The sequence below is a fragment of the Chenopodium quinoa genome, unplaced genomic scaffold (genome assembly GCF_001683475.1).
Source record: "Chenopodium quinoa cultivar QQ74 unplaced genomic scaffold, ASM168347v1, whole genome shotgun sequence".
NCBI lineage: Eukaryota > Viridiplantae > Streptophyta > Magnoliopsida > Caryophyllales > Amaranthaceae > Chenopodium > Chenopodium quinoa.
Genome location: NW_018745311.1, coordinates 1,838,650 through 1,865,206, shown reverse-complemented (window position 1 = coordinate 1,865,206; position 26,557 = coordinate 1,838,650). Strand labels below are relative to the sequence as shown.

Below are 26,557 nucleotides of genomic sequence, written 5' to 3'. Positions count from 1 at the left end.
TCCTTGTATTCTTTCAATAGGTTGTGAAAGTCGTCACCAAGGTTTCTCAGAGCAGTCGTCCCAACTTTGACTGTTCGGTCAGGACGTGAGTCGTCTAAGATCAGGTCCGCATGCTCACCAGCCGGCTGAGGGCGGAACTCATCCGGCCGCTCCTCTGCCAATGATTGCTATTTTCTTGCTTTTCTTGCGGACTCTGTCTAGGACGCCTTTCTCTTTTTGTCGCCTGTTTCTTGAACAGGCGCACTCTTCTTGACATTGTCAAGGTCTGTTTTTTCTCCACTTGACCCAGTGGCCATAACAGTGGGCTTGACATCCGAGAGATAGCACTCTCGGGCCATCCTCTGATCTCCCCTTAGGGAGCCGACTGTTCCATTATCCCTCTCAAACTTAAGCAGCATAAGAGACGGGATTATAACAGCCTTGGAATTATTCAGGGTTGGTCGACCCAGAATCATGTTGTAGGCCGAGAGTTCCTCTACTACTAGGAACCGGACTACCATGTGTCGTCCTTCCCCTTTTTCGCCCAGGCGAATGGGTAAATCTACTCGTCCCAGTGGGTGGACGACTCCTCCTCCAAACCCTATTAAAGGGTGGGAGGCCGGATGTATGCAGTCCGTCTGATATTTCAGTTTTGACAGACATTTGCTGCTGATGAGATCTGAGGAGCTCCCGGTATCTATGAGGATTCGGCCAACTCTCTGGTTGGCCACTTTACATTCAATAACGAGAGGGTCGTCATGCGGCCCCTTACCCCTCCTAGATCCTCTTCAGTGATGACAATCTCAGGAAATGTATATTTGGACGGCCGTTCTTGGTGAACGGAATTTACATCTAACCGCCTTATATTATCTTTGTTGCCCCTAATAGTGGGGCCGCCTCCTGAGAAGCCGCCTGCAATGGTGTAGACGACTGCATCATCTGTATCGGAACTGTCGGCCTGTTGATTCTTTTTGGCCGACTGCTTTTTTGAGGAAGTGTTCCCCGTAGATTTCTTGACATAAGTGTCAAGATCACCTTGCTCAGCCAAGCGGTCTAGGTACCGCATGAGACTGATGCAGTCATTGGTGTGATGACCAACGTCATCATGATAAGCACAGATTTTGTCTTGGTTCCGGTTGTTTGCAGAACCCTTCATGGGGACCGGCTTCTCAATTGAGAACCGTCCCTTTATTTCTTTTAGGATAAACTGGTTATCCTTGTTAAACACATACTTTGGGGAGTATGGTTTGAATTCTTTCTTCTTTTTCTGGGCCGGCTGTTTAGAGGAATCAACCGCCCAGACCTCTTTTCTTTTCTCATCTTTGTTAGACGACTGTTTCTGTCGTCCTTCTCTTTTGTCGAACCTTTTCCCGTCCGACTGTTTTATCGTACACAGATCAGTCGCCTGTATATAGGCTTCTGCTTCAATCAAGGCCTCTTGAAGAGTCGCCACCCTTTTTCGAACTAAATCAAATTTGAAGGTAGACCCGTCTTTGAGACCTCTAAAAAAGTCAGTATAAGCTACCTCATCCGGTAACCCTTGAATCTGTATTCTCATCAGGTTGAACCGCCTGATGTAAGAACGAAGCCCCTCCTTCTCGCCCTGCTGAATTGTTCCCAAATCAAGGGTCGTTTTCTTCGCAGGGATGTTCATGGCGAAGTTGGAGGCAAATAAGTAAGCAAGCGTCCAGAAGCTGTTTACACAACCAGTCGGCAGGTTGCCGAACCATTGCTGTGCGATTCCCTTGAGAGTCGCTGGGAAACACTTGCACCAAGTGGGATCATCCAACCCTTGAAGGTACATCAGGTTGGTGAATGCCATCAGATGGTCTTCTGGGTTAGTAGTGCCGTCATAGGCGCCTACTAGTACATTTTTTACTTTGGACGGCTGAGCGGCTTCAGTAATTTCCTTGGAGAAGGCCGACGGCTGTTCACCAAGTCTAAGCAACCGTAGCTGCCAGTCCATAGGTTGGACGTTTTTTGCTGCAGGTCCACCAAATGGAGGTGGCTGCATAAAATATTGTTGTTGCGGCACAAATGGTAAGTTTGGTACCGCCTGGGCACTATGAAAGCCGGACTGACGGGAGGTGCCGCCTGACTGACTCTCATGGTACGACTGAGTATGCCTCATCGAGGCATTTCGCAAACTGTCTTGAAAATTTGAAGTAGAAGCCGACTCTGACAATCGGTCACTCTTGTTCTGCTCTAGCAGTAGCCGAGCATCTGTGAACGTTTGCTTTGACCCGTCCGCCTGAATATGACGAACCGGTTTCCTATTTCCCGTAGGATAACGGAATTTTGTGAAATCAAGAGCAGGTGGCTCCCGCTTCTTGGATTTAGGATGAGGAGTCGCCTCTCGCCCTTGAACTGGCTTCCTCTTCAGTGAAGTGGAAGGTTTTTTGGCCGACTGCTCTTTGACTGAAGCAGGCGGCTTTTTGTTGATCAACTCTTGAATCTCTCCCTTGAAGTCCCTCATGAAGGTCATGAGTTCGTTCCTTGTGATGGGAGCAGACCCATCAGTCGGCTGTTGCCGAGCAGGCGGTGCGCCTGCTGGCTCGCTTCCTGTTTGAAGATGCTCCCGTTCCCTCCTTTCGGTATGACGGGTACGTCGGGCCCTTAGGGTCCCGTCTGGAGCTGTATGAGTTTCCACTTCAAATTCACTTTCGGTGTCATGGTCCGACTGAACTTGAGGGTCGTTTAGGGGATGCCTCTCTTCAGGAGTCGGTACAGACTTGGATGCCATCTCTGAAGTACTCTCCCCACAGACGGCGCCAAATGTTTCGGGGTTTTCTGATGTCCTGCGGGAGAGTTACAATTCCGAGACTGGAACCGGACGCCTGTACCTGCAAAATAACGGAGACTCCTGAGAGCTCCGCCTCCAACGGTCAAGTTAGTACCTGATTAAGGAGTAATTAATACGGAAATTAAAGTAATAAGATCTCTCTAGGTGAGAGTGTTTAATGTTGGTAATCTGCTTTGTTAGCGAGATTAGCCGGTTATTAGTGTTCCGTAATGTTTCTGTTCTTCTCTGTTCTTCAGGGGAGATTAATTGCTTGATCAATTGCCTCTCAATTGCTTGATCCCTTTTAATGAGGATTAATTAAGTATTTATAGTCTTGAGAAGCGTGCCACTCTCTAGGTTTAGGGTAAACCTAGGGCTGACCGGGCCTCTAGACAGGATTGGGCCTTGTTGGCCGGTTTTCCCATTTGGCATGGGTGGACACGTGGCGTGCCTCGATTGGTCCGTAGAGGACGTATCTGTGATTGACACGTGGCAGGCTCCTATTGGCCTTCGTGAAGGACACGTGGCGGAACCTGGTTGGTCCACTTGTCAGACGGTGATTGGTGGATAAAAATCCCCTAATCAAGTACCAATTCCCTTTAAACATGCATCAAAGGTGTGATCAAGCAATAAAGAATAAATATAATATGTATCAACCAACATAATAATAATCATGATAATAATAATAAACATCATAAAATTATAATCATAATCAAAACATTAATAATCATTAATAAAATAATCATTATCAAGATAATAATAATAATAATCATAATCATCATAAATTATAACAATTATAATCATAATCATGTTCATGTTAATATTAAAGCATAATAAAAATAGCAAGATCCTAGGCATGATACTAACAAGATTAATAACAAACCCTAGCATGTCACTAAGCAATAAAAATCAAATCTTTAACCCTAACATGATACTAACAATCATAAATATTAGGAAGAGCATAGGAAGCATCATAACAATCATATTTAATATATTTGTTACCCTAGACATGATACTAGGAATATCATAATAACAATATAAACATGATTTCTACATCATAATATCAATTAATCATTAAAGAACTTATTTTAATGCCTCGTACCTCTTTCTAATAACAAAATACATACGTTAGTAACTTCAAGGAAAATAATAATCAAACAATTAAATTAAATAATTGAAAGAGAGATTTGGGACCAAACCCTCAGAAATTAAACCTTTCACGTCTAGGGTGAAGGCAACTTCGAATATGGCTAGGTGTATCTAGATCTTGTGAATGCGGAATTTTGTATGTGAAAACAAAGTTTAGAAAAGAGAGAGAATAATCAAGAAAATCTTGATGAGAGTTGGTGAATTTGTGAATATTGATGAATTAGTGAATGAAAACGGAGTTTTTAATACGATATTTATAGAGAAAATCATCCAAAAAAGATAATTTAACAAAACAGAGTCTCACAATCGCAAAACGAGATTGGCGCCAACCCTGGCTAGCTAGCGCCAGGCACCAGTGGCTAGCGCCAGACGCCAATGGATAGCGCCTGGCGCCAAGCTTGGTTCCAGGCGCCAAGGCCTGGGGTTGGACGCCAAACTGGATTTCAACGCATTTTTGAAAATCTGATAAATTTACCGTATTGGAAGATAAAATAATATAATTTCTTCGAAAATACTATTTGATCTTGATTAAAACTCTGAAAAGTCCTAATTGAATTAGGAATGAAAAGAACCTTCTAGAAGATTCTAGAAGACTAAAACCATTCCTAATTGCATTAGGAATGATAAATCATATTAGGCCCTCCCCTAGATCATTGGGCCGTACATAAAGCTCAAACCGGGCCCAGTTTAGTAAATTGGCCATAACTTCCTCAATATTCATCGGAATTAGGCTGATAATATATCGTTGGAAAGGTCTTTGAAAGCCCCATCCAACTACACCACTATTGTACTCATATCATGGACCAACCAAACTAGATTGGCTGTTTTCTTAAAATAAAGTTTTCCAAAACAGGGAGAAAAGAAAAGAAATAAAACTTTCCGCAACACTAGACCTTTCCACACTTTCGTTTCATTCGATTATGATTCGACGTGAAAGGTACTCACCACTGGGTTTGGTTTTGGGGAGACACAAATAGGTGTCTACAGAAGCCCCCACTTTGACTGAGTTTGGAGAAATGCAAGTTTCGAAAACAAAAGTCAAAGTAACGATAGGGACGGAGATTGATTCAGAACGTTCTGCGATACTAAATCAATCTTGTAATGCCGATACCTGCAAAACTAGCGTTAGTTAAACAGATTAAAGAGTTAAGAAATGTGTATCTTGCACCGTCGAGCACACCTCTCTGAAAGTAACCGATTGTTGTCGCTTCGCTGTTTTGATGACCTCCCGCAAGCTAGAGAATGTCATCCCGCTTAAAAACCGCTACGCCTGTAACTGCTTCCAAATTAGAAGATTGCTTCGCCTGAAACTATCCTCCTTCGCATTGATAATATTCCACATCCTAGGGAATACTATCGAAGATTGCTTCTCCTGAAACAATCCTCAGTTGTTTGTGACAACTCTCCACAATCTAGGGAACGCCACCTTGCTGTTTCGATGTTCACTCGTCTCTGAACAAAGAGCTTCTTCTTGATATGTTCACGCGCCTCTGAACAAAGAGCGTCTTTTTTTATATGATCATCTGAATGAGGTGTCCACACGTCTCTGAACAAAAGAGCTTGAAAATAGGAAATGTCCACGCATCTCTGAACAAAAGAGCTTGAAAATAGGAAATGTCCACGCGTCTCTAAACAAAAGAGCTTGAATGAAATGTCCACGCGTCTCTGAACAAAAGAGCTTTGATGATATTCCCACGCGTCTCTGGAGCAAAAGAGCTTGTAGAAAATGTCTACGCGTCTCTGAACAAAAGAGCTTTGATGATATGCCCACGCGTCACTGGAGCAAAAGAGCTTCTGATGGAAATGTTCACGCGTCTCTAAACAATAGAGCTTCGGTGCTTGAATATTTGTTGCGATAATGTTCTAAAGAAAAATTTCCGAAGACCAACGTTTGTCAATCTGTAAAGCTCGCCTGGACTTTGCTTTCGCTAAAACCAGTATGTCGGTGTTTCCGTAATGAGCCATATCTTAGGCGCTTTAAGCTAAGAGAGACGATCTTTCATCAGGTCGACCCCTTAATGTGATTGTAATCAAACTAACTACTTAATCATGTCAAATTGCTTATAGGGCTAACTGGCGCACCACGGAACCCAAAATTGCTATATGAAGTCGAAATCACCTTTATGAGAGGCTTCGAGCTCTGTCGTTGCTGAAATATTTCTGGCGCCAGGCGCTGGAGTAGGGTCTTCCCTGTTCTGCTGCACTTGTATTTATTTTTGAGTATAGAACTTTGCCAATTTCTTTAATTATCTTAGGGTTGACCTAAGGCTTAATGTAGCTTGACTCATCGACTTGACACGACTCAAGGTATAAACTTGACTCGCTGTGATTGACTCGAGGTTGACTCGACTCAAAGTGTTTGACACATGTGTTAGACTCAAATCAAAGTGATATGACATGACATGACTCAATGTGTACATGACTCGTGTGTGCATTGTAATATGATCGTGTGACTCGAAAAATGCAAAAAACAAAAATTTTCCGTCAATTTTGTGGAGTGTACCGTCTTTCTCCCGAAAAAGAAAGACGTGAAAAAGATAATCAAAAGTTTGAAGATGCATGTTGAATGAGCTTATTCAAATTTCATTCGATACTATCTCTCAAGGTGCAAGGATTAATCCATCCTAGGCTATCTCAACTGTTGACTCAATGATGAAAGTATTTGGGTATCTTAGGCATGGAGGCTAAGCACTTCATACTTCGTGATGCAATGACAATTATGAGTGATTTTGATATGATAAGGCATGCTTCAATGTTAAGATTTCATGAAAAAGGGTTCCTAAGGGAAGTATATTTGGTCATGTATCTGTGTAGTGTGTGAAAGTGACACTAAAGCTAGGCCGCAAGAGCTAAGTGTGTGGGAAAATATTATTGTTAGAAGAGCCAAATAATGGTGACTCTTAGGCTAGGTAAGCTAATGATGTAGGGATCAAGCCCCCAAGTCTAGCTCTAAGTGAATAGGGATGAGCATAGGGAATCCCTTGATATGATCATGGTGTAAGTGTGTGAATGTGAATATGAATGCATTTTTATTACGGCCGCACCTCGATGTGAGGTTGCCTACGTATCTGTTAGGAATCAGGCCGAACGTAGCTCTAGCCAAACCTCGCACAAGTGTGTATACCTCAAAAAGGTCTTTTTAAGGGTTGTAACGTGGTTAGGCTAAAGGTTTAAAGGAGAAGGGGATAAAGGCTCATGACCCTAGATAAGCCCCCAAGGTGTGCAACCTTGCTTTTGAATACTTGTATTTTCATGCTTGAGGTTTTCTACTCTTTTTTTTTAGCTCTTTCTTTTGCTTTAGCATTTATTTCATTTTAATAAGTGTGGGCAATCCCGATCATGCGGTCTATCACTGACTTGGCATTCATGTTTCTCAGGCACGGTACCGAGCACTCGATAAGAGACGCAATCTGAGACGTGTTCATATCAAAGATATTTTCATATCAAAGACATTGGAACACTTGCCCTTTTGTACACTTTTATTTATTTTTTGATTATTTTATTTATTTTGATCTTTTGAAATCACTCAAGTTATTTATGAATTGAAAATTGCATAAGTTGCACACAATCCCATCCCTAAGGTTAGGTAAATGTAGGTTGAAACAAGAAAGGTCTATCGTTAGACGAGGCTCAAAGTGGTTTATGAAGAAGGGATTGTATAATTTAAGGGCGAAAGGAGATATGATGTGGCTACAAGGGGTGCCTCAAATCATTAGTATACCTTGTGCTTAATTCGACATGGTTTTTTTTTTTAATGTAATGTAATGAAATGATCATATGCAAGGAAATAAATGCTCATTTTATTAAAAAGGGAAAAAGGAAAGAAAAACTACAAGAATAATCTAAAGGAAAAGAAAAGGTGCCTATGCTAGACTTATTGGGGAAAGGAAAAAATGAAAAAGAAATAGAAAAAGAGGTCATGAAATCTTGTCGTTGAAGCTCGCCTCTTGTCTTGTGTTGTTTCCTTTATCATCACTCGTTCTTTTTGTTAACTGGAGGTATGGGAAGCTTGTTATTATCAATCAAATGTTGGATAGTCTCCTTTAGCTTCCAACAGCTCTCAGTAGTATGACCCCTACCTTGTTGGTACTTGCAGTGTTCGTCTGGATTCCAACTAGGCAATCTTTTCTTAAGTGGGGGATCTTTAATAGGTCCTATGGGAGTAATGATTCCCTTGGCATGGAGTCGATCTAAAGCATCATCGTAGCTAATTCCGATAGGGGTAAATTCCCTTTTCGGTTGCTTTCGATTATTCATGGCTAGGATCTCACTAAGGTCGAAAGTACCAACACTATTACTGGAGTAGGTGTTTTCGGAAGAAGAAGGATAGTCGTTCTTCTTCCCTTTACAGCCACTGATACTATTGTTATTAATCTTCGCCTTCTTGTCGCGTGGAGGAACATGAAGGAGATTTGAATCAATGAGATCTTGAACACGATCTTTGAGGGCGAGACATACTTCAGTGGTGTGACCACGACCTATATGGTATCGACAATAAGAATTTGGATTCCAATTGGGAAACCGTTTTTCAGGTGGAGGGTCTTGACTGGGACCAATGGGGTGGATAAGACCTTGATCGTGAAGGTAGTCGAAAGCTTCATTGTAAGTCATTCTTATTGGCGTGTATTCTTCAATGGTTCGTTTTGCTTGTGGCTTACGAGCATTGAGTTCTTCATTAAACTCTTGGCGAGAATTTTGTTCAATGGTCATCACCCGATTTGCTAATCCTTCTACCACATTCAAAAGCATGGCAATGACGTCTTGCAGTTTTCGAATTTCCTCTTTTAGACTTGACGAGTCTTCCTTGGTATTATCTAAGAAAAGACATTCATCCTCCTCAATTATGGCCACTTCATCGAGAGAGGTCATATAAGCCGTCTCAACCACGGGCTCTCCTACGGGTGTGATAAGAAGTGATGGATCAAAGGATGCTTGGTCATCTTCGATGGCTAGAATCTCGGAAGTTTCATTGTCATCGATCAGATCTTGAATAGCTTCTTTGAGTTTCCAACACTCCTCGGTGTCGTGACCCTTTCCTCGGTGATATTTGCAATGCTTATTAGGATCCCACTTAGGTGGTCTGGCTTCTGGAACTGGATCTTTGATGGGCCCTATGGGCATGACTAGTCCTTTGTGATGTAGCTTCTCGAAAGTCGTTTCATAACTTATACCAAGTGGAGTGAACACCCTTTTTGATCTTTGGATTTGTGGTTTAGAGGTGTTTGTAGCATGTACCTCATTAATGGGAGAGGTAGAAGAAGGATGGTCGCTCTTCTTTCCTCTCGCACTATTATCTTTCAGAAGGTCATCTTCAATGTCAATGCCTATATTATAGACAGCTTTGAAAGTATTCAAGTTATGTTGGTACTTTAAGTGCTTTGAATACTTCCCTTGGAGATTCTTGATAAACATCCTCACAGATTCTTTTTCGGTAGGGGCCTTGACCATATTAGCAGAAGTTTCCCTCCATTTAGTGAAGAAAGAAGTGAACCCTTCGTTTTCCTTTTGTATTAACATCTCAAGTTGTCTGTAGTCTGTTTCGTCTTGGATGTTGCACTTATATCTATCTATGAAAGCGTTTGTTATCGACTCCCAAGAAGAAGTTTTTTCTTTCTCGAGAGAAAAGAACCATTGTTAACAAACGGTTTCAAGAGATAGTGGGAATAGAGAGAGGAAAACCTTCTTATCGATACCCTTAATGTTCATTATAGTTTTGAAAGCTCTTAGATGGAAGTAAGGGTTATCTGTTGCCTTGAATTTAGGGATGTCAGTGGCGTTGAACTTATGCGGAAGAAGTTCTTTGTCCAGCGAGACCCCTTGCGAACTCATGCCCTTAAATTTATAGTCACTAGATAGCTTGCTTAGACTCTCTTGCATGAGGTTCATCTGTTGTTGCTTCACGGGATCATTGACCTTAAGTGCGAGAAGTTTCAGTGTCTCAGTCACAGTAGCCAATTGGTTCTTAAGATCATTGACTTCTTCTTGAGTTGCCATTATCTTCTTAGCCTTCCTCTTTTGACGAATCGGTTTATCAAAAAGCGAGACTTGAATAAAGCGGTTGTCCTTGATTAATCGTCCTTCTCTCCTTGACCAAGTACTGTGGGAAAGGAAATTGGGGATATTTATTGTTAATTATTTGACTCAAACTTTATTCAAAATGCAATGGATGGAGGAAGTGAAGAAAGATTGGAATAGAATGTGAAAGAAGATTTAGATGGAGGGATATGGAGAATTAGGAATATAATGTACCCCCAACTCAAATGACGGAAAAGACCGACTCATGCATGAACCTAAGACATGGTCATGGTGATGCATACTCGAAGTGTGTGCTAAGACTAGTGAGTGTAGGTGACAAGTTGAGACTCGTGTCATGACCATGTGGCTAGACTATGTGACCAAGACTCGATTAATGACTTGACAAGGTGTTATTGACAGCAGAAATTAACCGAATTAATTAGCAAACTGGTTAATTAGACATTAGGTGATGACTCGACAAATAATCCGAACTGTCGGCCAAGCGACAGGATTGGCGTCGCATTATGGTGATTGACGCCTGACAATTTAGTAAATGTCTGGCGCTACACACTATAACGTGGCGCTACAGCTCAGACTTTGGCGCCAATATTGGAGCTTCGGTCAGGGACTGTTTTCGGAATTATTAGTCAGATGGGGTATGCCTAAAGTTGTACTAGGTAAATTCCGATTGAAAAAAATAGACTTTATTGACTCAAATTAATTGATTAATTAATTAATTAGGCAAAGTTCTTTAAGTCATTAATTTACTTATTCTCAACACAAATCAACAAACGGTTAAGAGAAACATAGAATATATATGCACAACAAATAATGCACAATTAGTCAAGTAGGCACAACATGATGCAATGAGTTCGCAACCTAACCATGGCTCTAGTTCTCTAAAGTTCGGGATATGGTTTAGTCAATAGAGGGTCCATAGTTAATTGTCCGGATGCACCGCGCGGAAGCCTAACCGTGAAGGGTTGGCACGAGTGGATGGGACACCGCGAGTTTTAGAAAAAACTCACTTCCATGGTTTGGTGAATTCAACATCTTGGATATACCCTTTGTTGCCAGGAGCGTTCAATCGGGTAAATGGAGCATGAATTCCCAGAGGGTTATGTCCATATGTAGAACACATATGGGTTTCAGAAAAGTGAGAAAAAATTCAATCAGGAAGCAGGATCGAGCAAACAATACGAAAAACTGGTCGAGATTAGAACGCATATTTCTGGCTCGGTATTGGGGAAAATTGGTGCCAGCAAACAGAGACTGGCGCCAACTTTTAACTGTAGCGCCTAGCGCCAATACTGGCGTCTAGCGCTACAGCTAAAAGTGTGGCGCCAAGCTCTGGCCCCTGACGCTATTTCCCACATGCCTCAGCAGCTTTCTGTGCTCAATAAAATCTTCCAGTTTTGCGTGGTGTTATTTCAGTCCTAGTTATGAAAGAAATTTCTCAAATTTCCTACGTGTAAAATCCTATGTTTTTGACTCATTACGGATAGTCTTTCCAATGAGAACCTTTTTATGCATATGAAAATAATGTTAATCAAAATTACGCACATGAAATTCTTAGAACTTTTCGAGTCTCATCCACTCATTCTAAATCATTGCCGAAACAAATTCAGGAATTAAAATAGAAATCCTCCCCAGTGGAGTCGCCAAAAACTGTAGGGAATAATTTGAAGCCTTTAAAATCCCACTAGCTTGAACCCCACTGTGATCATACACTAAAGTACGGTGGCGTCCAAAAGGGAAGAAGATAGAGCAAAAGTGTCGCCAACAAGTTTTTAAGGAACTTGTAAACCGTTCATAAGATGAAGGTTACACCCCTTAACGATCCAAGAGATCGTCAACTCCATAAGGTCAAAATAAGGGTTCAGGGATGATGGTACAAATCCAAACTAAAAGTGATTGAACCTGCCCTAATAATAGGCCTCTACTTTATTCTGATCGTATTCATGTGCGCTTTTTAATTAACATGCAATCAATAGAATTAACCCTAAACCTGTTTATCTATGTTGGTTTAATTTAATGCACAAATAAACTATTATTGGCGATCACTTGAATTTATAATCAAATTACCCCTAAACAAGATTATTAATTATCTTATTAAGCATGATTACAAGTACCAATTCCCTTTAAACATGCATCAAAGGTGTGATCAAGAAATAAAGAATAAATATAATATGTATTAAGAAACATAATAATAATCATGATAATAATAATAAACATCATAAAATTATAATCATAATCAAAACAATAATAATCATAAATAAAATAATCATTATCAAAACAAATAATAATAATAATCATAATCATAATAAATTATAATAATTATAATCATAATCATGTTCATCTTAATATTAAAGCATAATAAAAAAGCAAGATCCTAGGCATGATACTAACAAGATTAATAACAAACCCTAGCATGTCACTAAACAATAAAAATCAAATCTTTAACCCTAACATGATACTAACAATCATAAATATTAGGAAGAGCATAGGAAGAATCATAACAATCATATTTAATATATTTGTTACCCTAGACATGATACTAGGAATATCATAATAACAATATAAACATGATTTCTACATCATAATATCAATTAATCATTAAAGCACTTACTTTGATGCCTCGTACCTCTTTCTAATAACAAAATACACACGTTAGTAGCTTCAAGGAAAATAATAATCAAACAATTAAATTAAATAATTGAAAGAGAGATTTGGGACCAAACCCTCATAAATTAAACCTTTCACGTCTAGGGCGAAGGCAACTTCGAATATGGCTAGGTGGATCTAGATCTTGTGAATGCGGAATTTTGTATGTGAAAACAAAGTTTAGAAAAGATAGAGAATAATGAAGAAAATCTTGATGAGAGTTGGTGAATTTGTGAATATTGGTGAATTAGTGAATAAAAACGGAGTTTTTAATACGATATTTATAGAGAAAATCAGCCAAAAAAGATAATTTAACCAAACAGAGTCTGACGATCGCAAAACGAGATTAGCGCCAACCCTGGCTAGCTAGCGCTAGACGCCAATGGATAGCGCCTGGCGCCAAGATTGGTTCCAGGCGCCAAGGCCTGGGGTTGAACGCCAAACTGGATTTCAACGCGTTTTCAAAAATCTGATAAATTTACCGTGTTCGAAGATAAAATAATATAATTTCTTCGAAAATACTATTTGATCTTGATTAAAACTCTGAAAAGTCCTAATTGAATTAGGAATGAAAAGAACCTTCTAGAAGATTCTAGAAGACTAAAACCATTCCTAATTGCATTAGGAATGATAAATCATATTAGGCCCTCCCCTAGATCATTGGGCCGTACATAAAGCTCAAACCGGGCCCAGTTTAGTAAATTGGCCATAACTTCCTCAATATTCATCGGAATTGGGCTTATAATATATCGTTGGAATTGTCTTTGCAATCCCCATCCAACTACACCACTATTGGACCTATATCATGGACCAACCAAATTAGATTGGCTGTTTTCATAAAATAAAGTTTCCAAAACAGGGAGAAAAGAAAAGAAATAAAACTTTCCGCAACACTAGACCTTTCCACACTTTCATTTCATTCGATTATGATTCGACGTGAAAGGTACTCATCACTGAGTTCGGTTTTGGGGAGACACAAATGAGTGTCTACACTAGCAGGTGGTCTTCTGGGTTGGAGGTCCCATCATAGGCTCCAACCAGAACATTTTTAACTTTAGCCGGTTGTACGGCTTCAGTTATTTCCTTGGAGAAAGCAGAGGGTTGATCCCCAAGGTGTTGTAGCCTAAGCTGTCAGTCCATCGGCTGATAGCCGTACGCCGCCTGTCCTCCAAAGAGGGCAGGCTGCATGTAAGGTAAGATCGGCGCCTGGTACAATGGTTGTGCCATGTACTTGGCCGATTGAATCATATGAGGACCAGACTGAACCCGTGGGCTGCTAGCTGGAGTCTCATGTACAGAATGGGAACACCTCACAGAGGTATTCCGAAAGCTATCATGATAAGTCGACGTTGAAGCCGACTCTGATAGCTGGGTCTTCTTCTGCTCAATGTATTGCCGAGCATCAGAGAATGTTTTCTTGCTACCATCCGGTTGTATGTGCTGGATGGCTTTTCTTGAGCTCGCTTTTGGGAAACGGAGCCGAGTAAGGTCAAGTTGGGGCCGGGCCTTCTCCGTAGGGGCAGGATGAGGAGTCGGCTGACGGTCCCTGATCGACTTTTGTTTGCCAGCCTGGGCTGCCTTCTTGGCCGACTGCTCCTTTCTAGGAGTAGGCGACTTCTTTGAGGCAAGTTGTTTGATTTCACCCCTGAGGCTGCTCAGGATTCTCATTAGCTTATCTCGAGTGACGGGAGTTGATCCTACCGCCTGGGAAGGATCAACCGGCCGCCCCGAGGGCTTCTTTGGCTGACCAACAGTTTTACTTGGCCCTGCCTGGTCATGATGACGCTCCCGCCTCTCCTTACTACGGATGCGTTTAGAGATGAGGGATCCATTTGGATCCACATAGGTTTCGACGTCAGCGTCGTCACCTGAGTCATGGTCCGTCTGGACCAGTATGTCTTCTAGAGGCCGATTGGCCTCTGTAATTGGTACAGGTTCTTGTGAAGCCATTTCAGAGGTACTCTCCCCACAGACGGCGCCAAATGTTTTGGGGGTTTTTGTCCCTCAGGAGAGTTACAACACTGAAACTGGATTCACCAATGGATGCTTGTACCTGCAAAGCAAACGGACCGCCGAATGGTCGGTGGTCCGCCTCCGAAGATTAAGTTAGTAAACGTTCGGTAATAAAACGTGCGGAAGTAAAGTTATCTGCTTGGATTCCAAGCTCAGGTAAAGTGTTGTATGTTCTTTGAAAATGACAACTCTTTAGTAAGTGACGTATTATCTCGTAGTGCGTGAATATTCTCTCTCTTTTTCTGTGTATATTTTTCTCTCTCGTCATAAATGTAAGAATGTCCCTATTTATAGGGTCCTTTTGGAAAGTGTGCCCTTCCTAGGATCTGGTGACCTAGGGATTAGGGCACGCCGTTTTTTAAGGGCCCCTTGGGATTTGGGCCTTGAAAGCCGCCATTCCCAGGGGGCAATATCTGCGTGACACGTGTCACTATCTGGAAGGGGCACCTAGTTAGACCTTCTTGGCAGGGTATAAAATACCCAAATCAGCTACCTTCCAGTGACAGGTGTCATGCTCTGATTGGGCCACTTGGCAGGGTATAAAATACCCAAATCAGCTACCTTCTTGTCTTTGTTATCCTTAGTAGCTTTAGACTTAGGCGGAAAGGTTTTCTTTTTGCCCTTCCCCTTAAAGCCTTTCTTCTTCTCGCCTGAGAATTTGAACGGCTTGCCCTATTTAATCATGAGCATATCATGCTTCCCCTCATCCTTGAGCGTTTGCTTTGCTTGCTTCAACATACCATGAAGCTTGGTGAGGGTTTTCTCCATGTTGTGCATGTTATAGTTCATCATAACTGATCATAGCCTTTGTGCGGCGAGTGGAGAATGATGTCAATTGTCATCCCGGTTGAATACCCCGCAACAAGCCTTCCCATGTTCTCAAACAATCTTATCATTTTGAGTACATGTGGGCTGACTGGCTCTCCTTTCTTGAGCTTGCTCTCAAGGATCTGCCTGTGGGTTTCAAACCTTTCAGTTCGGGCCTGCTCTTGGAACATATTATGTAGTTCAGAAATGATCTCAAAAGATGTCTCCTTCTCAAAGAAAGTCTTTTCAAGTTCAGGAGACATTGTGGCCAACATGATGAATTTGACATCTTGATTGGCACTTTGCCATCGATTTAGGGCCTGAGTCACCTCCTCATTGGGAGCCTCGGGCATTTCCTCATCACGGATATATTCCTTTTGCTCTTGCATGAGAACAATTCGCAATTTATTTGCCAATCAAGAAAATTTAGCCCACTCAACTTCTCCTTGTCGAGAATTGAGCGTAACAGGAATTGGTTGTTTGAGTTTTTTGAAGACATGATTATACAATTAAAAGAATTTGAAATGAAAAACCATTCATAATACTCTAAATAAGATTGAATTCATGCATTTTTAATCAAAATTATTTAAAACGTCTTATTCACACATTTAAAGTTTTCCCCGTTTTGGGTGAGAATAAGTCGATTCCAAGATCCGAAGAAACAAAGAGTGATTAAGCATGCTTTGGCTTGTCTTAACACTCAATCTCCTAAGGTAAGCAACGCTTTTCTAATGGCTCCAAGCCACTCTTGGTTGAATAAATCGTCGCATCTAATGCTCTCTCAACAATTTATTCACTTTGCCACGACACGTTAGGACTCCATCACTCATATCGTTGAGTATAACCAAAAACAACTTGCATATCCGGTATGCCTTACGTTCCTTGGAGAGGTAGTGATGCGTTGCTTTGGCGTAGCCCACCACTACCCTCGTTCGGTTGGTAAGTGTTGTTTTGGAATGGCAAGTTTTACTCAATATTTAGGGAACTAGGGTTTCTATGTTGGTTGATTTAAGTGAACATAATTAATCATCACAACATTCGAAATCCTAAACATGCACTTAACATATAATTTTTATACATAAACACATATATATATCGAAAAACATAAATAGAGATGCGTTTGGCAACTAGCATGACCCCTTGAGATCTTGAAATCTTCAAAAGGTCTTCATTTGCAACTTCATGGCTTCGTCTTCCAAGACTTGACAAAAATTAAATTCAATTACTAGTATCTATGATTAAGACTAATCTAAATATTAAGGTACAAAAATAATCAACGGTTCGCAGACCTTATTTAGATTTACAAAAATACATCACGGATCGCAGTCCGTATTTTCTATACTAATCGGGCCCCACTAGTTGCCATTTCATAAAACCTGTGATAGAATATATATTCCATTCATCCATTCACTATCTGTGAATGGCCCATGCATTTTAAAACGATAAACAAGTAACAATGCATAAACACGCGTGAACTAGTAACTAATCTAGGTGGTTAATCCAATTAACACTCCTAATTAAAACTAGTCAAAGTTGTTTTAACCGGTTATGTAAATAAGCGCAATTAATATTTGAAACTCCCACTAAATTCCGCATCCAACTCAATTAATCCAATTAATTAAGCCCGTAAAACCCAAAATTTGTCAAAGTAAATTTTGCCAATGCCACTCAAAACCCGAGGCCTAGCCTCCAAAATTTATTAAAGTAATTAAAACCAAATTAGATTAATAAAATAATTAAAACGACAATTTAAGCAAAAATACGTAGTCTAAAATGTCTAAGTGCCTAGCACTAAGACATGGAGTGCTCAGATTCCGCACAACCGTTTGATGCTCAATGAACGTGGGAGTGGGCCCGATGTCGCTAAGCGTTACACCGCCCACATCAGCGAACTTTCACACATCAATAACGTGGCCCTTGATGGCCATGTTGTACGAACTCATTGCACTACATTACTTCGCAAGAAACGTCTACGCATATTCCCTTTTACACGACGCATGCACCAAGTCCAAGCACACCATGCTCGTGCACCGTGCACCACGCACCACGCACCATAACAGCCCCACACACCACGCACCACAGCACGCATGCATGCACGCACCATCAAGGCAGCGTGCTGCTGCTGTGATGCCGCTGCTATGAGGACGTGCGTACCTACCTAGCCACGGCTTGGCTGCACGCATCCTCAAGCAGCCCCTTGGCAGCCACATGCGGGCTGCTACGCAGCCCAGCTAGCCAAGGGTGCTTATGCCTTGATTTTCTTGCCATAGCCACGGGACTTTGATCCCAAAATTTTCCGTGACATTTTAATTAATTCTAAATTAATTTTAGAACTAATTTATTAAGAAAAATGAAAAATTTAAACAATTCTCACTTAAAATAAAATTTTCAAAGTGCATCTAACCAAAATAATTCCCAAGAACCATTCTTTAATTAAATTGGTTTAACTTGGTGCAACAAAAATAAGAGGGAAATTACTCACTATTAATTTAATTAATTTAAATTAATCTTGAGTTTTTGACAAAATAAGAGGGAGTTGGAAAAATGAACATAAGTTCAGTAAATATTCCAACTTTAATACTTGTGAATCCTTGAAAAATTATATCTTCGAATGTGAAGATAAACAATTTTCTATCACAAAGTTTCAAACTTTATGATTCCAATCAACTAAAAATGATTAAATCAACAAAGTTTAACAAAAATTCATGGAATTTAGTAACTTAAAGTTTCAATCACTTAACATAATTAAATATTGAATCTTTAGTACTTGGAAGCCTCAAAGAACAACAATTTCACACTTAATGCAACTATCCCGATTGCGTCGCGCGCGTTGCGTGCGCACCGGTTTGTGAAGCTTATTAAGAAAATTATTAGCAAGACGTATAAGTTAGTTATTTAGCATAGTTTTTATAAATTGTACATGCTAGCTTAATTTTTGTAAAGGAAAATTTAACAACAACAAACCAATCTTTGCTCCATTCTCCTAAAATAGACTAACCTTTAAATCTTCCCAAAATATCATCAAAATTTTGGCCCTTGTTTCTCTACTTCCTTTTCCTTTTCTTTCCTTCTCCTCTTCCTCTCCTCCTCTATCTTAAGTAACCTTGACTAACTAACCCCGAACTAAGTAATTCTTCAATTAACCCCTAAATGAACCTTTAAGTAACTGCTAACCGAGTAACCCATGATCGAACTCTTTAAGTAACCATGACCAAATTACCCAAGTAACCCCTGACCGAACTCCTTAAATAACCCCTTACCATGTAACTTGAGTAACCCCTGAACGACTAACTCGAGTAACCCATGTCTAAGTAAATCCTCGAGTAACCCTTTATCGAATAATTCGAGTAACCCCTGATCAAGTCATCCCTCAAGTAACCCTTAACCGAGTGAACCTCTCGAGTAACCTCTATCGGAACCCCACAAATAACTCATGACCGTGTAACCCAAGTAACCCCTGACTGCATAACTCGGATAACCCCTAACAAAATAACTCGGGTAGCCCCTGCCACACAGTGTGGCATACTGCACCAAAGTGTTTTTTGATAATATATGTTGTGACAAAATCGAGTTCAAATAAGTGAGAAAAGATAAAACAATAATAGGAAATTATAGGTCGCACTTACTCCCTCTCTCTCCCTCGAGCCTTCTCCTTCGTTTATTTTATTATTATATCATATACTCATTCTCTATCCTTTTCTCTTAGTTATATTCCCTATTTATCACTCCATTTATTTCTCTTCCAACTCCTTGCATTTCTCCTGTCCTTATATCTTTTTTTAAGCCTCTTTCTATATCATCTTCTTTCCTTCATAACCCATATTTCTATCTCTCCCATTTTTTTAATTTTTTTTCTCTAGGCCTTTATCCCTTCTTCTATCCTACCCCTTATCTCTTTTGAACTGGAATCTCTATCTTTCGATCTGCCCTATCTCTTAGCCCCTCTTTGTCTTTCTCTTCAAACCCTTCACTTTCCTAGTTCCATTTCTCTCTCTCGACGATTTTTTCGATTTTCGTCCTTGTTTCTCTACCTCTCTTTACCTTTCTCTCCATCTCCCCTTCCTCTCCTCCTCTATCTTAAGTAATCTCTGACCAACTAACCTTAGACTGAGTAATTCTTCAAGTAGCCCCTGAATGAACCCTCAAGTAACCGCTAACCGAGTAACCCTTGATCGAACTCTTTAAGTAACCCTTATCGAATTACTCAAATAACCCCTGACCGAACTCCTATAATAACCCCTTACCTAGTAACTCGAGTAACCCATGACCGAGAAACTCCTCGAGTAACCGTTGACCGAGTAATTCGAGTAAACCCCTGATTGAGTAATCCCTCAAATAACCCTTAACCGAGTGAACCTCTCGAGTAACCCCTATCTGAACCCTACAAGTAACTCTTGACCGAGTAACTCGAGTAACCCCTGACTGCATAACTCGGATAAACCCTAACAAAATAACTCGGGTAACCCCTACCACACGGTGTGACTTGCTGCACCGAAAAGTTGTGTGATAATATATGTTGTGACAAAATTGAGTTCGAATAAGTGAAAAAAGATAAAACAATAATCGAAAATAAGCTTCTCACTCCTAAAAACAAATGAAGTATACAATCTATGTGTGACCTTGTAAGTGGGGTTTTACGAATGTTGCTATAAAAACTTTGTTGTTTTTGTTTTTCATAGATTGTTTTGCATTTGAGTTAAAACTCACATGTCATGCTTTCGCCCTAAAATTAAATAAAATTGGAAATCAAATGATAAATTTATATTGATCACATGCTTTATATTCAGATTATGCCCATTAGTAGAGATATACAACTTTGGTATGTGCAATATTAAATCAAATTCAATAGTATGATTTGTATATATATTATGCCAAATAATAAATTAGGAAAGTAAAAGCAAGGATCTACAGTCATGGCAGAATTAAACTAACGATTTAAAGTACGCATGGTTCTCACACAATACAAGTATACAATACAAAGTACAAACCCCTCACTCATTAAAGATGCCAATTGTGGCTTTTAAAATAAAACAAAAAAAAAATTAATTAAGTAGGATTGCTCCACAAAATCATACAATGATTCATGATCTTAATTAAGAATCCAGCATATATATAATTAATTAAACATGAATAAAGTAGCCCTAAATTATCTATTTAAGTTTAATAGAAGTATCATAAGCAACACCAGCTTGCCAATAAGTAAGGATGAATTTAGGAACCAAAACCCATCTAGCTCTCTTACTTACACTTCCATCTAAGAAGAGCGTCACTATTAGAGGACCCCTTGGTGGATTTGCTATGTCCCAAACTGCTCCGTACGCTCTCCGGCATCTCTTCCATTCTAGGGCTTCTTCCTGTACATTTTTTAAAGACATCACCACCAAATATACATGAACGTAGATAGAGCTTTTACAATTGATTTCTCATTATAAGTGTCAAAAAAATTATGCGAAAGCCTATTTATGCAACCGGACACATCTATATTTTTCATCGTAATAAAACGATGTGTACTAGCTAGTGATTTATTATATAATTGAATGGTGGTGAATTGCAATTGTATTTATTTAATTATCACAGGTGACTTAATATTAATACACTAATTATTCATTGAACTACTATATACCATTTGTTAATGTTAATCCTCTTATAAATTAAATTATGATGATTAATTTCAACATTGAATTTATTACTTGAAATTTTGGAGAGAAAGGTTTTGTAAAAAATTTTAATTTCTATATGTTTGCTTCTCCACTCCAATCAATATAATAATCAAATTCAATTAAATTGTTTTCCTATTGGACATACATTATAATTATTTCTAGGGTTTAAAGATTAATCTTGAACCATGCATCAAGTTAAAGAGAAAAATTACAAAAATATTTATTTCTTTATCTTAAAAAAATAAAATATAAATAAAAGGTTATTTTTGTATATATCTCAAACATTTCAACAGCAGTGTCATTGGCCACTGATTTTCAAGGGACAACATAGTCATCTAAGATTTTACTACTAAATAACTTTATGATGGAACAATCATTTTCACTTCAAATTTATTTTAGTGTTGGGGAGTGGGGTAGCACTAATTGATAAGAGCTTTCCTCAGTTTGAAGGAGAAATAAAGATAAGGCTTCATCAATATCTAAAATGCATCAGGAGTATAATAACTTAGAAGGGAGTAAGGGAGGGAGATAGACTATGTTGGATGGGTAATGCTCCGAGTGCTATGTATTATATGGCCCCACGAAACTATACAAGTAAGACATAATTGTGATAAGTCTTATCTATATAAGTAGTCAACTATCCTAGCTGCTAGGCAATGGTCTTCAACAATTTATAAAAGGCATGTACTTGGGTATAATACTCACTATACACTCTTGACCATCATCTCAATTGCACAAAGCCACAAAGCATTAAAGCAAGACGAACCTCTTTAGGTTCAAGAGAAAGCCTTCTAACCTACTCAGTCTAATTCATTTAACACTTGATCTATGGGAATACGGAACCTAGATAAAGTAAAGCATCGTGCCAAAATAATGATATCCAGAGATTTCGCCAGATAAGGACCATTTGTGGGGAATGCATTCAGGCTATTTATATCCTTACAAAAATATGAACAGTTGAGAACCACCGGGCAACACCCAGTGGCCAGCACATTCATTTCTGGTGAATACAGGAAAGAAGGCTATAAGCGGTGATAGGGACACAGGGTATGGTTGTACACTTGTACTGCTCAGACTATAGATAATCATCATACTTACCCATGAAACTTTCTTTATTGTGGTTCACTTGGTAGACATGCTGAAGCAATAAGAATGGGGACATTGCTCAGAACACCTGGAAGTTAAGGCCAACTAAATGATAGCCCAACTAAAGATAAAAGCTTATGATCACTCATTGTATCTAGTTTTCATGAAAATTTTTGCAATATAAATGGGGGCATTGCTACACGTGGAAGCTAAGGCTTAATGGTTGAGAGTACTAATAAGGTCTTCCTTTGTCTATTATGCCATTGTTTAATCCTATCTATTATGAAAGTCACACTAATTGTTCCTGCTATTTCATTTATGCAAAGGTTATAATTTTCTAACACACCATAAAACCCAGCAGAAATTCTTTCCAAAATCACCACAGGACTCAGCAGTCAGCACCTAAGCATATATATTAAAAAAAATAAAAATAAAAAAATTAAATCAAATTCCAGGTTTTGACAGCCTGTACCCTTCTTCCTGATCCCATACTAATTCCCATAGGTGGCATTCTTTTATCTACTGACTACTGTTTAATAAAATGGACCCTGTTTTTTTCCCCTATTGAATTCCTTAAACAGTAGAAGCAGTGTGCATTTCATTAAAGAAAATTTTAAAATGCAGGGTATATACTGCAAACATGTCAGCAGACAGAACATAAAATTAACTTCTGGATGGTAACAAGGATATTGCTCACAGCAGGCAGAACATAGCATATGGATGGTAACAAAGATAGATAAAACTGGGCACAATAATGAAGACAAATAAAGTACATAGCTAGTAGCAAAAACAGTGTCCATACCTCCAGGGTGAAATTTCATGTATGGAGAAATGTTATACACACGTCCATGCACAACTGTCCACATGGTGCCTTCTTATTGATGTTGTTTGACTTCACTCATAGGTATAAGCCTCCTATTTGACTGGCCATTCAATCCTATATTAACAGTTACAAAATATTAACATTAAGGAGCATTCCTGATCACTTAATATAACCAAAAAGCAAGAGTCGCCATATGAAATAGCCAGACATCTAATTCTAGGCTTGCATACACAATTGGGGAAAAAAAGAACAAGACATTAAAGAGCATTAATTAATGACCACTTATATACAACAAAAGACAGTAGTAGCGATAAATCATTGTCGCTCATCTAACTCTTGCCTGCATGCACAGTTAGGGTATTTGATCAATTAAAAAGGGTTGAGAGGTGGGGTGTCTCCTGTCTGTTATCAGGCTTCCCAACACCCCCAAGCAAATTCATCCAGACACAACAATTCAACAAAAATATACTACATGAACCAACCTGCAAGGTCAGGATGCGTACGAGTAAGCTTGACCCAATCCATTGGACTAAAACCTTTTTCAAAAGGAACCTTGGCCTGAGTTGCAGGCTTCTTGGCCACAGGTTTCAGTTCTGATGATTCCTTTAATGGTTTCCCTGCTGGTTCCAGTAATTCAGTTTAAAAATAGAAAAATAAATAAGTAAATAATGCATTGCTTCAATTGATGCAACAATCAAGTTTAGAGGAAAGTCAGGACATTCGTATTAGGGGGTAAAAAAAGTGTGGGAAGCTTACATCACAAACATAGAATCATGGATTTGGGGAAAAGACTCATCAAATGGATCCAGCAAGAGCAACCGTTCTGCAGAGGATAAACCGAATGGATGAAAACTTTAAGCAAGAAGTTGTCTAACATTTTGAAACAAAATCTATTTTCCCAACTTCACTAACTAACATTGGCTTAGCTTAATCAATAGTTCAATACAATAAGTCAATAATAAAACAAAAACCACAGTTCCTTCATCTGGGTATTTAAGATCAAAAACAAAGAAATGAACGCAATAGAAATCTAAGGAAATGTTATCATTTGGAGCCTTTTAACCTCTTAGCGAAGAAAGAATCAATCATCAACGTGATCAGATGAATAAATCGAGCTCAACCAAAGAATGACTACTTTAATCAAACATGACCACCAATTCCTGTAATTTTGGTTCTCTTTCCCACACTGACAGAGCATCATTTCCGATAATTTACTCTCCTAAATGTCTAATAACAAAACTAATAGAAACGATACACTTTTTTTTTTCTTGAAAAGCAGCCTTAAGTAAGAGTAGCTACATAATAATTAAGCTAAACTCCATGCATTCAACTCTGAAATTGCGGCAAACACTACAAACATAATATATATACAACATACAGAAACAACAATAAATAACCATAATTAGCCGCCGGATTAATACAGAGCAGCAACCAGACGATTCGGATGCAACCTAGTAATGGCCACCATAGAATCAAGCAGTAGCATCGAGGCCAACAATTAAAAAAAAAACCAAAAAAACAAAAAAAAAAACAAGAACCCACAAAACACTCATATAACTCTAACCCATATAAAAATTCAAGCAAATATCATCAAAATTCTAAAAAGGGCATTTAACAATAACGCCTCTTTTAATACCAATTATCAGTAACCAAAAGAGCAAAAAATTATCAATAGCCGCCTACCTATACTCAGCAGCTGTGTTTAGAGACAAAAGGCCGAAATACTCCTCATAAGATGCAAATCAAAAAAAAAAAACTCATCAGAAACCCTGAACCAATTAAATTTGAGAAACTTAAAACAAAATTAATCAAATCAATTAGGTAATCTACATGTTTATAAAATAGTTCTAAACTACTTCACGACTCACAAATTTTCCCTCTTCAAGCAGTTGGTTTCCATAAGGAATCACTCCGGGATTGTAAGAAAAGTTAGACATCCAGAGTCGTCCCATGAGCAGCAGCAAAAAGCCATCTGACCACGACCATAATAAATCAATTAAATTAAAGAAATTCAAATCAAAATTTAAAATGTATAATCAAGAAATCAAAAGAGGTTCAAAAAGTGGAAGAACCCTCAAGATTCCTTTAAATACAAAATACCAAATTTATGCTTCAGAATTTAAATTTACATGTATATAAACAAAATTCAATCATCGGAACCATTACAATTCATCATTGATAGAAACAGAAAAGAAACAGCTTACCTCAGCTCTAATGGAGGAAATCGAATGATGTTTTGAAGGAATCAAGAAATAATACCGAATCGATGGTGAAATCGAAGAGGTTAGATATACGACGGCGGCGATTGAGACTATTTCGTCGGGGAAAGTATTTCTGAGCATGACCGGCAACTTGCACTGGAGTTCGAGTTTTGAGAAAATTCCTCGCCAATCACCTTCACCTACCTTACTCAATCCAAGCAAAATTAACTTATGTTCATCTTCCGTCCATGGAACACCTAATTAATCAAAATCAATCGATTCTTCATTTAACGACAAAAATCTAAAAATAACTTGGATTGAGTTCGAGTTTTGAGAAAATTGAAAAATAACTTGAAGTTTCCAGAAATACCTCGTTTCCGTTCACGGCTAACACCACCAGCAGCAGATGAGTTTTGAGGAAACAAAAGTGAAACCTTAGCTTTGAGCACGGTCGAACAGCAAAAGGTGAAAGAAAAGTAGTGAAATTAAAACCCAGATCATAGAAAAGGGAGGAGAGAGAAAAAAGCCTTAAGAAATCACAAGGGCAAAAACGGAAGGGAAGCATTCAGCAAGAACAAAAAAAAATTATGACAGGGGCAAAAACGTCCTAGCGCTGTTCATAAGGATTTTCCAAAGCAAAACTTCCTCAACCCAATTGGCTTTTATAAGGGTTATATTATGGATTAGTTTGCAATTATGTGAAAAATAAAACCAAGCTTTTAAACATAAATTACCACAAGTAATCATGCCTAAAGAGGTTTAAATTTGCATATAAAATATGTATTGAACCAATTACATAACCACCATAAATATGCAATTAATTTTCATGGTTAGCTAAAAAAACTTAAAAATTTTCGTCAAAATGAAAAATCCCTCGAAAAGTGCATTTCTGGTCATTTTTTGGCCAAAAACCGAGTCCTTAAGGGGTAATACCATTTCCAGAACGCCTTTTCCACCCAAAATTCACTATTTTTGGGTCGAAATCTGGGTTCGGGGCTGATGATAGCTTAAATACGAGGTTAAAATATATAAAACGAACTACTAATCTAATTAGCAACTCAAAACAAGAAAAAATTAAGCCATAAAAACACCTTGAAAAATATTATGATTTTAAAAATAAACGAGCGAGGCTCCAATACCGCTGTTGGGGTTTGGTGAGTCCGACTCACAGCGGAAACAACCCCGACCCAAAGAACCACTCGCAATTAATAAAACCATAAAGCATAACAAATAAACATAGAAGGATAAAATCGGAATTTACCTTTGCAGCGTGCTTCGCCCTCAAAGTCGGGCTCTTACTTGAAAGCTTTAAGCTCCGAAAATACGCGAGCCTCCTACGGAAATCCACCCGCAAAAACTACTAACGAGTTTTAGGTCC

The 26,557-nt window shown here is 39.0% G+C and overlaps 1 long non-coding RNA gene across 6 annotated transcripts; it reads right to left on the bottom strand.

The window, feature by feature from the left end:
- Window positions 1-20,317: 20,317 nt before the first annotated feature.
- On the bottom strand, window positions 20,318-25,699 carry LOC110712311. 6 transcript variants are annotated; one of them, XR_002509554.1, is made up of 8 exons: window positions 25,550-25,699; window positions 25,183-25,436; window positions 24,847-24,950; window positions 24,662-24,702; window positions 23,735-23,801; window positions 23,461-23,598; window positions 22,958-23,092; window positions 20,318-20,763 (listed from the first exon to the last, which is right to left on the bottom strand). It is a non-coding gene; the product is annotated as an uncharacterized LOC110712311 (long non-coding RNA). The 6 variants fall into 6 exon arrangements; XR_002509553.1 differs by having other exon boundaries at window positions 24,847-25,436; XR_002509555.1 differs by having other exon boundaries at window positions 23,461-23,595; window positions 24,847-25,436.
- Window positions 25,700-26,557: the final 858 nt, after the last annotated feature.